General features: G+C 44.8%; 1 protein-coding gene across 6 annotated transcripts in view; it reads left to right on the top strand.

Annotated features, from left to right (window-relative positions):
• The window catches only part of LOC118395356 (catenin alpha-2), a 697,964-nt gene that overhangs the window by 521,443 nt on the left and 163,974 nt on the right, over positions 1 to 12,547 (top strand). The window lies entirely within an intron of this gene.

The raw sequence follows: 12,547 nt of genomic DNA, 5'->3' as shown, positions 1-12,547 counted from the left end.
TCTCTCTTCAATATACAAGGTATCTGTCAATTCTCTCCTTCCTCTCTCTCTGCTCTACCTCTCTCTCTCTCTTCAATATACAAGGTATCTGTCAATTCTCTCCTTCCTCTCTCTCTGCTCTACCTCTCTCTCTCTCTCTCTCTCTCTCTCTCTCTCTCTCTCTCTCTCTTCAATATACAAGGTATCTGTCAATTCTCTCCTTCCTCTCTCTCTGCTCTACCTCTCTCTCTCTCTCTCTATACAAGGTCTCTCTCTCTCTCTCTCTCTCTTCAATATACAAGGTATCTGTCAATTCTCTCCTTCCTCTCTCTCTCTCTCTCTCTCTCTCTCTCTCTCTCTCTCTCTCTCTCTCTCTCAATATACAAGGTATCTGTCAATTCTCTCTGTCCTCTCTCTGTCTCTGTCTCTCTCTCTCTCTCTCTCTCTCTCTCTCTCTCTCTCTCTCTTCTCTCTCTCTCTCTCTCTCTCTCTCTCTCTCTCTCTCTCTTCTCTATACAAGGTATCTGTCAATTCTCTCCTTCCTCTCTCTCTGCTCTACCTCTCTCTCTCTCTCTCTCTCTCTCTCTCTCTCTCTCTCTCTCTCTCTCTCTCTCTCTCTCTCTCTCTCTCTCTCTCTCTCTCTCTTCAATATACAAGGTATCTGTCAATTCTCTCCTTCCTCTCTCTCTGCTCTACCTCTCTCTCTCTCTCTCTCTCTCTACTATCTGTCAATTCTCTCCTTCCTCTCTCTCTCTCTCTCTCTCTCTCTCTTCAATATACAAGGTATCTGTCAATTCTCTCCTTCCTCTCTCTCTCTACTCTACCTCTCTCTCTCTCTTCAATATACAAGGTATCTGTCAATTCTCTCCTTCCTCTCTCTCTGCTCTACCTCTCTCTCTCTCTCTTCAATATACAAGGTATCTGTCAATTCTCTCCTTCCTCTCTCTCTCTCTGCTCTCTCTCTCTCTCTCTCTCTCTCTCTCTCTCTCTCTCTCTCTCTCTCTCTCTCTCTCTCTTCAATATACAAGGTATCTGTCAATTCTCTCCTTCCTCTCTCTCTGCTCTACCTCTCTCTCTCTCTCTCTCTCTCTTCAATATACAAGGTATCTGTCAATTCTCTCCTTCCCCTCTCTCTCTCTCTCTCTCTCTCTCTCTCTCTCTCTCTCTCTCTCTCTCTCTCTCTCTCTCTCTCTCTCTTCAATATACAAGGTATCTGTCAATTCTCTCCTTCCTCTCTCTCTGCTCTGTCTCTCTCTCTCTCTCTCTCTCTGTCTCTGTCTCTGTCTCTCTCTCTGTCCCTGTCCCTGTCTCTGTCTCTGTCTCTGTCTCTCTCTGTCTCTGTCTCTGTCTCTGTCTCTGTCTCTCTCTCTCTCTCTCTCTCTCTCTGTCTCTCTCTCTCTCTCTCTCTCTCTCTCTCTCTCTCTCTCTCTCTCGCTCTGTCTCTCTCTCTCTCTCTGACTCTGTCTCTGTCTCTGTCTCTGTCTCTCTCTGTCTCTCTCTCTCTCTCTGTCTCTCTCTCTCTCTCTCTCTCTGTCTCTCTCTCTCTCTCTCTCTCTCTCTCTCTCTCTCTCTCTCTCTCTCTCTCTCTCTCTCTCTCTCTCTCTCTCTCTCTCTCTCTCTCTCTCTCTCTCTGGCTGTCTGCCTCCACCTTGCCCTCTTATTGAACACAGATCCCTTCATCATCTCCTCCTCTATTCTCTCCCCTCATTCTCTTTCCCCTCTTCCGCTCTCACATGGCACTAGACATCCAAATAATGTTCTGTCTGCCTCTGCCCGAGAATTGCATGTCTTATTCCACTATTAGTGGATAGCGAGTGGGGAGGGGAGGAGGGAAGGGTGCACAGCAAAGCAATTTGCACTGAGTGCACTACAGTGCATGAGTGATTGGAGCGGGGACTGAGCGAGAGGAGAAGGAACAGCATGTTGGTCCCAGCTGTTGCACATCGAGAGCTGTTTCTACCATCCACCAGCCAGCCAGTCTCCTGGGTAAGCTGGAGTCACTTTGCCATTACCGCTTCCATTATCCAACCGCCGCGGTACCTATGAGCGGTATGAGCTTATCACCACCATGCCACCCAGATCCATGGAAAATGAATGACATGAAAGAGTCCCCTTAGAGAATGAATCGGGGAAACAATGAGCAGATGGGAGACCCTTACGGTCTGTGAATGGGGGCCATTGACAACACCTTTTGGGGGTTGAATTGAAACCACAAAACCCCAACATGCATACTCCATGATGTGGTCTGTGTCGTGAAATACACACACGATGCCGTGTGTGTAGGATGGTTGGATGGATGAATAGTGATAGATGAATGGACGGTTGTTGGTTGCTGTTCCCTATTGTGTGGTCAAGGTGGATAATGGACCTGTGTGGAAGGTGTGTGGGCACATGGACACACACAGACAGACACACACACACACCCGACAGACCACAGCTGTGACCTGGCCATGGGGAGCATGAGGCATATGATTCAACCACTGTAACCTATGATTCATGGTCGGAGGCTAACATGTAGGTGACGTTTTGACAACATTGGGGTGACGTTGTGACTGCAAAACACTTTTATTTAGCATTTTATAATGGCGAATAGATGTCTGATGATATACATTGTAATGATGTGAATGGTAGTAATATTTAATAGTAGCTAGTTATACCACCAATACCACTATGTATTGACATGACATAACTAGATTTATATAATTATAGCAATTACGGCGACTATAATGTACATTGTAATGGTGGTAATAACAGTTAGTACTAGAGTATATGGCGCAATGCATTGATTTGACTTAACTACCATCAATATGAAGGGGATAACTTCAAATTGGATCCTACAAGCTTATGATTATGCATCGCAATGATGGTAATAACCGTTTGCACCCGTGTCTATGGAACAATGTATCGACATAACTAGACATGAAATGCAGATACACAACTAATGCACTATAACATATATTCAGCTCTGAGGTATTTAGTGGTGTTTTGGGGAAAGGATGCGCGCCCCCAAATGAAACCCTATTCTCCATGGGCCCTGGTCCAAAGTGGAGGCACTATAAAGGGAATAGGGTGCCATTTGACTGACTTTATGCAGCATTCTACTAGGAGCCAGAGGGAGCCTGCTATAACAGGTTTAGTGTGATGATGGGTTTTTCCTCCCCGGTTAGAATTCAGGCCGCTGTGTTTCACCGTTTCATAATCTACGTAATGCAGATTTGGAAGAGCTCTAGTTGGCAACTAGGCCAGGGCGATTATCAATTCTTGGAAGAAGAAAAACAAAGCACAAAAGCACGGACGAGGGTTTTGACTTTGAATTACAAAGTAATGACATTGATAGTCCAATCTTCCGCCATGATGTGTATTATGACAATGCGACACAACACAATGGTTTATATGAGTGTCTCCTCTCTGTCTATTTGTCGTTGATGATCCCACTCTTCTCGTGTGAAACTCATAGAAGACATACGAGTCTTGTTTAACAGTCTAGAACATCTATATTTTTGGACTTTGAAATGAATAAACATACAGCTATTGACTCTTTTGTCGTCGTTTGAATCCCAGAATGCCGCTTTAAGTCACTGGAGTCTAGATGAGAAGCTCTCCCATTCTGAACCTCTGATTCTGCTCTCTTTTTACTTTGGGTGGCAAGATCTCTTCATCCTCTGCCTCCCTACAGCGCTTAAATGACACATTAGCATGTGGCTCTCCAGGCAGCCTGGATGACTAATGTTGTCATGTCCTCTCCTCTGCGATACTGGCTTCTGTGTGTGCATGTGTGTGTGTGCATGTGCGTGTGCGTGATATGCACACACATGCGTGATACGCACACAAATGCACATGCATAAAACCGGAAAGGGTTCAGCCCTCCAGGACCGTAGTTGAATTGCCCGGCTGTAGGGTTTTAAGCCTCATTTGAATATTTCCCAGGGTGCCTGTGGAGTGAATTTTTTTGTTACCAGAGCCACCCATGACTGTGTTTGCTAGTGATGAAGACATGGTTGTTGCATTCAATAGTTCTCTGTCCAGTGGCCTTCACCAAGTGAGATTGTATGTGAATATGTTGTCATTCAAATATAATTATTTAAGACAATACAGAACCTTTTTCACAAGGCATTCTTTTGAGGGCCAAGTTTTAATACAGTGGCCGGAAACTCATATTTCATAGGCCCTGACATTACACATGGGGTTAGGGCCGGGTAGGGCCTGTTTTTCAGCAATAACTAGGGTTACGGGCAGGGCTCAGGTATCACAATTTGCATTCGCTCTGCTGCGCAGTACAGTCATTATGTCTAAGATCATTACATGGTGTCAGAAGGGCTTCAATGTATATTAAATAGGAGAGATTATTTCACAGAAAATAATCATGTTCCTTGAGTTTTATCAACTAACTGCTCTCTCGTCTCTTCATTGAGCAGAGCAGCCCAAGCGGTGCCGTTGCTATGGATACTCGTAGACTTAGATTGCTATGAGCAGAGCGCATGCAGAGCGAGCTACGCACAGGGAGGGAGTGACAGACAGAGAGGAGCAGTTAATAGATTTACTAACAGAGGATTTTCATCAGATTTCAGGTATTGGGCAGATTTCAGGTTACATTTCGCAGAAGCAATTGGGCCTGGGTAGGATAGGGCCTGAAAGTCGCAGGCATGGGTAGGGCTCAGGCTTAAAACGAATGCTCATGCAAGGCTCTATTTACAGGCGACATCAGGCACATCAACATTTAGAATTTTTAATTCACCCGAAATCTGCATTCAAAATGACAGCCACAGTTGTTGGGAATACTAAGATATGTGACTACCTTAAACATCTCAGCAGTGGGTGCAATAAGTCCAAGTAACAGATTGGAATAGTTTAGAAAAATGTATGTTAGTTGCAAAATATATGTATTTGTATGTATTTGAGTTGCAAAATATTAATTAATTCATCAATCAGTGAACAAAATATAGATTGAAACAAACAATTAAACAAATCTACCTGCAATAGAGTATGTTGGGAAATATGATAATGATGTACATGGTTTTGGTTCAATTCTGGTTACAAATAATTACTGCAGTGGGTTAAATCAGGGTCACATAGAGTGTTTCTTGTTAGTCTTAAACAAATATACTTTGAAACAAAATGTGGATAGGTCCTGTGTGGAATTTACACCTCACAAACACATTTTTTCGCCTAAAATGACATACCTACTTACACCTTAGCCAAATACATTTAAACTCAGTTTTTCACAATTCCTGACATTTAATCTTAGTAAAAATGTAGTGTTTTAGGTCAGTTAGGATCACCACTTTAATTTAAGAATGTGAAATGTCAGAATAATTGTAGAGAGAATTATTTATTTCAGCTTTTATTTATTTCATCACATTCCCAGTGGGTCAGAAGTTTACATACACTCAATTAGTATTTAGTAGCATTGCCTTTAAATTATTTAACTTGGGTCAAACATTTCGGGTAGCCTCCCACAAGTTCCCCACAATAAGTTGGGTGAATTTTGGCCCCTTCCTCCTGACAGAGCTGGTGTAACTGAGTCATAGAGCAAAATGTGTGTGCTTGTTAGAGTCTCAGCTTTTCATAGGCATTTTTGTAAAATGACCTGGCCCTGGAACCCTTCGGGATCCCCCTTGGCTCACAAACACCTCTCTAGCTCACAAACACCTCTCTAGCTCACAAACACCTCTCTAGCTCACAAACACATCTCTAGCTCACAAACACCTTTCTAGCTCACAAACACCTCTCTAGCTCACAAACACCTCTCTCGCTCACAAACACCACTCTAGCTCACAAACACCTCTCTAGCTCACAAACACCTCTCTAGCTCACAAACATCTCTCTAGCTCACAAACACCTCTCTACCACACCTCTAGCTCACAAACATCTCTCTAGCTCACAAACACCACTCTAGCTCACAAACACCTCTCTAGCTCACAAACACCTCTCTCACAAACATCTCTCTAGCTCAAACAAACACCATCTCTAGCTCACAAACACCACTCTAGCTCACAAACACCACTCTAGCTCACAAACACCTCTCTAGCTCACAAACACCACTCTAGCTCACAAACACCACTCTAGCTCACAAACACCTCTCTAGCTCACAAACACCACTGTAGCTCACAAACACCACTCTAGCTCACAAACACCACTCTAGCTCACAAACACCACTCTAGCTCACAAACACCACTCTAGCTCACAAACACCAATCTAGCTCACAAACACCACTCTAGCTCACAAACACCACTCTAGCTCACAAACACCACTCTAGCTCACAAACACCACTCTAGCTCACAAACACCACTCTAGCTCACAAACACCACTCTAGCTCACAAACACCACTCTAGCTCACAAACATCTCTCTAGCTCACAAACACCACTCTAGCTCACAAACACCACTCTAGCTCACAAACACCACTCTAGCTCACAAAGTCACCACTCTAGCTCATCCAACACCACTTACAAATAGCTCACAAACACCACAGTCACTAGCTCTAAATCTTAAAACACCTATCCTAGGTATTCCTTACAAACACCACTCAGCTCCGCTGTCAAACACCACTCTGGAGGTACTGGGAGCTCACAAACACCTCTCTAGCTCACAAACACCTTTCTAGCTCACAAAGCACCTCTCTAGCTCACAAACATCTCTCTAGCTCACAAACACCACTCTAGCTCACAAACACCTCTCTAGCTGACAAGTGCCTGGAAACACCTCTCTAGCTCCTACAAACATCTCTCACGCCACGGTTCTTAGCTCTGGGAAACACCAACCATGATGGCGAGATCATGGAGCTCAGTCAAAAGAGCATCTCTCTAGCTTCAGCAAACACCACACTGAGCTCACATGCAGAGATGCACCACTGGTCATCAGAAGGGGGAAAGGAGAAGATTAATTGCTCACAAACACCATCAGAGCCAAGTGACTTGGTGTATAGCTCCTAGAACAGAGCCCTGGGGGACACCACTCAGATACGCCACCTGGTAGGAGCACAAACACAATCACGTCTAGCTGATGGTTCACAGTATCGACACCGATAGGTCTCAGAGGAGAGAGAGTAGCTCAGCGCAACAGAGAAGAGCAGTCTCAGTTGAATGACTAGTCTTGAAACACCACATTCTGAGCTCAGAGCAAACACCACTGGTCTGTAGCTCGGAGGGATCAAAGAAGGGGTGCACCTCTCTTGAAGCTCACAAACACCACTCTAGCTCACAAACACCTATCTAGCTCACAAACACAACTCTAGCTCACAAACACCACCACTCTAGCTCACAAACACCACTCTAGCTCACAAACACCACTCTAGCTCACAAACACCACTCTAGCTCACAAACATCTCTCTAGCTCACAAACACCACTCTAGCTCACAAACACCACTCACAAACACCACTAGCTCACAAACACCACTCTAGCTCACAAACACCACTCTAGCTCACAAACACCACTCTAGCTCACAAACACCACTCTAGCTCACAAACACCACTCTAGCTCACAAACACCACTCTAGCTCACAAACACCTCTCTAGCTCACAAACACCACTCTAGCTCACAAACACCACTCTAGCTCACAAACACCTCTCTAGCTCACAAACACCACTCTAGCTCACAAACACCACTCTAGCTCACAAACACCACTCTAGCTCACAAACACCACTCTAGCTCACAAACACCTCTCTAGCTCACAAACACCACTCTAGCTCACAAACACCTCTCTAGCTCACAAACACCACTCTAGCTCACAAACACCACTCTAGCTCAGCCACCGTAATCACAGACCGACGGAAATAGACAAATCCATTGGTACAACCCAGAAGTCTGGAGCTCAAAAACATGTTTAAAAGGGGTTAGAAGTCGAAAATGTACCTGCATTACAGTGGGACTCATTTGGTTAATTCAAAGGTTCTTTATCGGGCAAGAGTTCTCCAAGGAATCTTAAGAGCTGAAGAACTATTTAAAACACGCACACACACTTTAAGCTAGGTGGGTTTGCCTTTTGTTGCATTCCCCATTGCCTAGTTAAATATGGGCTTGCAACCCGGTCCTATCCATCCAGATTATGAGACTGAGGTTTTCTCCTCACTGTTTGGTGCATCATGCTCTATTACCATTAGGACCGTGGCTGAGGAGTGTGTGTGTGTGTGTGTGTGTGTGTGTGTGTGTGTGTGTGTGTGTGTGTGTGTGTGTGTGTGTGTGTGTGTGTGTGTGTGTGTGTGTGTGTGTGTGTGTGTGTGTCAAATGATGACTTCCTAATGCTGCTCAACATCTATATGGGGGAAAATCCATGTATCCTCTGGTTGCAGTGGCCTTGGTCCAAGGGCAAAACAGCAATACATGAAATGAATGGGAGGAATCATATCTATTTCAATGGACCTTTTTTTCCCTCATGTCCTCATGTCTTTCAGAGACCAGAACATTTAGACCTAACCTTTGACCCCATATATGACCTAGGGATGTAGACACTGTGTCGTGTTCCCATTCAGTCATTGACACTCACTGCCTCGCTGTACACAAAGACATGTATTTACCATGGGCTGTCATCGATCTCAATCGTCTTCAACGGAACAATACCCAAGGCCAGGTAATATTTATAAAACATACAAATAATACAATTTTGGAGAGCCGTGTTTGCGGTCTTTATTTATATGGGTTATTCTCATTGAGATCACATCTCTTTTACTATTCAAGTGCCAGTTGAAGTACTCCATAAGAGAGTCTCCCCATAATGCTAAGTGTGTTAGGCAAGATCTCACTCCTCTTGAACCACACCAGACAATATTTCGGGAAAAAAAGTAACAGTAATAAAGACAAAATAGGACAAGAGGGTCACTTGAATAACCCCTCATGATAAGGGAAGAACATTCTGGAAGAACAGTCCACTGCATTAACCTGATCCTGGATGTTTTTGTGCTGTCTTGCTAAACCCTTATGGCTGTCACTTACAGTAGGTTATCACTCCATTGTTACATGTCTCCAAATAGAGGTCTCTGATTGATTGTTTTATTGGACAGGAAGTTGTTCCTGCTCTGTAATAGGTCTTTTGGAGTGTATAACCCTTGGGTCGTGCCTACTCCCTCGCCGGTGTCTACTTCTCCCAGGGACCCAAACAAGACCCTGTGGACAGGCAGAGGGGCCCGAAGGCCCTGGACACCGTTTAAATTGCTATGATTGGCCCGAGAATGCTCTCGGGCGGTGGAGGCGCGGTTTTAAAGAGGGGGCCCATCGCCGTTTAGAGCGATCTGCTGGGGGCATTCCCCTCTCGCAATTTTTTGTTTTGTCTTGTTTGATGGGAAGCAATTTCAGGACTAATGGGAAACAATAATGTTTATAGCCCTGGTGGTGACAAACACCACCAGGTGGTCCTTCTGTAGCTCAGTTGGTAGAGCATGGCGCTTGTAACGCCAGGGTAGTGGGTTCAATCCCTGGGACCACCCATACGTAGAATGTATGCACACATGACTGTAAGTCGCTTTGGATAAAAGCGTCTGCTAAATGGCATATTATTATTATTATTATTATAAACACATTGAGAGTGACAGAAAACGTTAACCTTGAGGCACAACGCATGTAGAACGACAACAACAAAAAATAAACCAAAAGAATGAAATTATGAATTGAAGGGAGTTGGAGAGGTCTGATCTGAATTCTGATTGGGGCACAAAATAGACGACAGATGACGTTGAGTGTTCTTTTCTGCTTTTAGTGTCATAAGGATCATGGTAACACGACACATACATCCTCCCGAGCACACAACATCTCCTTTAATTAAGAAATCTGCAGTTCAGTCAACAGAGACAGGGTCCTGATCAAAAGTATTGCACTACATAGGGAATAGAGTGTCATTTGGGACTTTAGACTTGGTTCAGTTCAGTGGGACCTTTCAATGTTCAATCAATTTAGCCGTACAGCAGCACCGGATACCATATTGAAAAGCAAATAATGAACATTCCGACAAGACTGAAGTGGGATATCTAGCCAATACTACATCCACTCCGTTATACAACGCTAGATACGGGAAATAATGGTGACCCTTATAGCCCTCAATGTGACGTTCCCCATATTACAGGCCTTCATATGTACCATTATCTCCCGTATCTGGCGTTGTATAACGGAGTGGATGTAGTATTGTAATGGCTCTGTAATAGAGTGGACCAGACACGCAAAACTCTCCCATAGTGACACAATGAGGATATGGTGTTCACATCCAAAACATGTCTAACCATTCATGTAAATGGTCATCCTTACCACTCATTGGCATGTCCAGTATCTACACTACCCTCCATAATATTATTATTCTGCTTCTTTGCTAGTCTAGGAGGGGAGAGCGTGTACAGATGTAGGATCTTAATTTGAGACAGTTTGCCACAGCATGAAAATAATCCTGCAGCAAAAGGAAATGTGGATTATTATGTGGATTCTAATTAATGGGCACTTTTCTAGGGGTTGAGAGATGTATCATTAGGGCAAGTCAAGTTTGACATGACCAACTTTAGAAGCCTTTGTAAATCTCGAACACGCTACAAGTTTGTGTTTCCTGCTGGGCAACAAAAGAGTGATCAAATTAAGCTCCTTCATCTATAGATGTTAGGTTGCTCTCTCTTCCCACCAAGATAATGATGTTAACACACTCCACTGTAGGACGGGATTGGAATGGGGTTGCTATGGCAACCAGGCAATTAATGTTGTATTCTCTTCTATTGCTTTGACTGGAGTGTCGTCGGCGTCTCTGTACAATCTGTTGATTCGGATCTTTGATGGGCTCGCTAACTTTGATGGGCTCGCTATCTTTGATGGGCTCGCTATCTTTGATGGGCTCGCTAACTTTGATGGGCTCGCTAACTTTGATGGGCTCGCTAACTTTGATGGGCTCGCTATCTTTGATGGGCTCGCTATCTTTGATGGGCTCGCTATCTTTGATGGGCTCGCTAACTTTGATGGGCTCGCTATCTTTGATGGGCTCGCTAACTTTGATGGGCTCGCTAACTAAGGCATTGCGGTAAGAGGCGGGTTCCAATGAACCGAGCCGTCAGTCGAGCCAGCAGATGGCACCTGGTTGTAACTGAATTCATGTTGAATGTAGCAAACAGTGTTTGTTAAAGGGTGTTTGTTTAAACCCGCCTTCTTACATCCCCAAGGATTCTATTGAAGTCCCCTACATACTGTATGCCGAATGTATCGCTCCCCTTGCTCTCTTTTTAGCATCTGTTTGTCTCCCCTTCTTTCTTGCATTCGCTCAGCACAATTTTTGCCATTTGTTTATCACTCGTTCTCTTCCTCTCCCTTTCTTGTCATCTTTATTCCCCTCTTCTCCTCTCCATCCCTCCCTCCCGGGGTTAAGCGGTTAAGAAGCGTAGCTGTGGGCGATGCCTAACCCCTGACATCTAACCCCGGACTGTAGGAATCACGCTGCCTCATCGCCCTATTGAACCCTCCAAAACAAATTCCTAACACAACATTAAGGATCTTTATGCCCTATTTAATGGACGTCCCCTACGCAAAGGTTATCTCCCCTTTCATCATCATAGGCCTCCAAATGGGCCACAGCGAAAATGAAAGGGAGTGTACTAAGGTCATTACCAGAATGCTTTGGAATATCATTGTCTCAGCTTCAGCATTATTTACGCTCGCCATCGCCCATAAACAATGAATATTTTTGGGTGGGACCGTTTATCCTTCTCTCTGGCAGTGATTCTCCTTTGATTCCATCAGGCGGTAATGGATTTTATATCTTTGATAAGCAATCTGTTTTATACTTATTAACTGTTCACGGCTTGAGGCATGACAATGCATCCAACCGCCAACCAGCCAACCGCCCAAGTCCTTTCCCCAGCCCCCCTAGGGAACGCTGCCTGTTGCTTGCCCCCTGTTTGCCCCCACCCCCCTCCTCCTCTTCGTCGATCCCTGAGACAATAGATGGAATCTTACCTACGTTGCTGCAGCACCGTGTCCCTTGAAATGGAACATCGCTCGCCTTTCGTCTGCCATCAATATTTAATGGCCACCACTTGATTGTTCTATTTTTTGAGAGAGAGAGAGACAGAGACAGTGAAAGTCAGGGAGAGGAAGAGAGAGAGAGAGAGAGAGAGCGAGAGAGAGAGAGAGAGAGAGACAGAGACAGTGAAAGTCAGGGAGAGGGAGAGAGCGAGAGAGATAGAGAGAGACAGAGAGAGACACAGAGAGACACAGAGAGAGAGAGACACAGAGAGACACAGAGAGAGAGAGACACAGAGAGACACAGAGAGAGAGAGACACAGAGAGAGAGAGACACAGAGAGAGAGAGACACAGAGACACACAGAGAGAGACACAGAGACACAGAGAGAATGACACAGAGACACAGACACAGACACAGACACACAGAGACAGAGACAGTGAAAGTCAGGGAGAGGGAGGAAGAGAGAGTGGGATAGATGTTATTGTCATTTAGCGTGAGGTGACACTTGTGACTGTAACCAGCTGTGGACTGTCTGAGAGGGCCTGGGGGAAGAGGGGTAGAAGGAAGGGCCAGCAGCCTAGCTGCCGCTAAACACCACAGCAACTCCTAATTGTTCTCCAACAACACAAGGCCTCATATTGACCTCTCTCTC

The sequence above is a fragment of the Oncorhynchus keta genome, chromosome 16, assembly GCF_023373465.1.
Source record: "Oncorhynchus keta strain PuntledgeMale-10-30-2019 chromosome 16, Oket_V2, whole genome shotgun sequence".
NCBI lineage: Eukaryota > Metazoa > Chordata > Actinopteri > Salmoniformes > Salmonidae > Oncorhynchus > Oncorhynchus keta.
Note: the sequence above shows the minus strand (reverse complement) of the source record. Positions and strands in the feature narration are given on the sequence as shown.